The sequence below is a fragment of the Sinocyclocheilus grahami genome, unplaced genomic scaffold (assembly GCF_001515645.1).
Source record: "Sinocyclocheilus grahami isolate Dianchi unplaced genomic scaffold, SAMN03320097.WGS_v1.1 scaffold4430.1, whole genome shotgun sequence".
NCBI classification, from domain to species: Eukaryota; Metazoa; Chordata; class Actinopteri; order Cypriniformes; family Cyprinidae; genus Sinocyclocheilus; species Sinocyclocheilus grahami.
The window spans coordinates 1-1,839 of record NW_015509367.1 but is presented as its reverse complement, the minus strand read 5'-3'; positions in this window follow the sequence as shown (position 1 = coordinate 1,839).

The following is a 1,839-nucleotide window of genomic DNA, read 5'->3' as shown; positions in this document are numbered from 1 at the left end:
GGGTTTTTTTTGTGTCAAATGACAACAAATTTGCATTCTGCATGTTGGATACAGCAGACTAAGTTTGATTTGGCAGACATAAATGTAAATATTAATAACATTTTTAAAACAAAATTGCTTCGCTGCTAATTTTTTCAAAGAAATAATAATAAAAGATTTTGCCAAAATACATAGAACATAATTTCTTTTTTCAAGACTTTCAGGCTTTTTAATGAACCTCTTTTCTTTTTACCTCCACACAGTTAAACTACCCAGACATTTTTGAACATACACCCCACATTAAATAGCAAAATTACTCTAATTCAAAAAATTGAAAACATGTCCATCATAGAAGAGATGTACTCATTTTGTATGAATTCTGAAAGCTAAAATTATGAACAGGCTACAGTTATGCAGGCCAAACACAAAAGGATAAACCTATGGTGGGTGAATGATTTAGATCCATGTGAATGAGATCACTCGCAAATGAATGCATGGAAACACACTAAAAGTGCAGAACAGATCAAAGTGCCTGGTCCAAAGACACCCTTTACCTTTATTGTTACCTTTAGCTCCATTATCGAATCCCTCTAGCATAATGAACACTAATGCATTGAACCAATCTGTGAGAAAACCTTCAAGGGAAAGCATTCTAAACCCTCATTATGAGGAGAGATTTGCCTCTAGCTAGAGCCTACAGAGTGTCTTAAAAACTAAAGTATAGCATAATATGTTCAACGTGAATCCGGATGCATTCAATTGACCAAAAAATGGGTGTTTTTTTATCATTATGTCAGTCAATACAAACAATTCATCTGATTTTCACACTGTAAAACATTGGGACAGGAAAAGTGTGTATCTTCTAAAAACACACATTTGCACTATAATCCAGACAAAAGGGCCGATATGGGGCCAGTAATTTATCAGCACACTGGCCCGACACACCTACCACTGTGTAAGATAATTCATTTATAATGCAAGTGAAGCTGTACCCCCTCAGACAGCCCTTTCCCTATGCAGGTACCTTTGCCTCTTAGCCATAGAGACTCTATTAGATTTCTTCTGCTGTGATAAACAGGGTTGTTTCCATGGAGATAATAGCCCAGATCAAATCAGGGCCAGTAAATAACCATCCACACTTATTATTCTCTCATTAACATCCTCATTCTTAAGCTCTTTCCAGTGGGACATATGATCATAATTACTCTAATAGCAATCTCCCTCTCTATTTCTGAGAACCTTTCTGAGAAAAAAACAGATTCAGGCCATTATCCTTTATGGAAAAACATGCTCCCTGTACAAAAGTTTTGAACATTTGATTGAGCATATGAAGCTGATGGAGGTTAAACTGCGTTTTAGAAAAGTTTGCATCATTATTTCATTAGCAAGGATGCAGCAATATGAAAATATTTCATTAACAAGGAACCACCATTTTTAAAATTGTGGACCACACAGATAATCTTATAAACTTAGATAAATATTTATTTTCATGTTATGGCTGATAATCGATAGTCAGTATTAAATTCTATACTTTGTATCTATATAAATTAAAGATAAACTCTAAAAAGTAATTACTTAAATTGAAATAAAATGAAAACTTCAAAAATGCTACAAGTGAATTTTGGCAACACAGCATTAGAATTAAAAGCATGAAAAAATATTCATTTTTTGAATTTGCTAATGATTACATTTAGCGATATTAAGGTGTAATTGAGTGTTAGATGATGGCAAAGGTAATATGAGCATGCCAATTAAATACTTTTAATACAAGCTCATAAATATCCAACATACACTAATATTTAATTGAATCTGGTCAGAGTAGGATAGATGACTGACAGACCATGCTGGAGTATTTGCTGC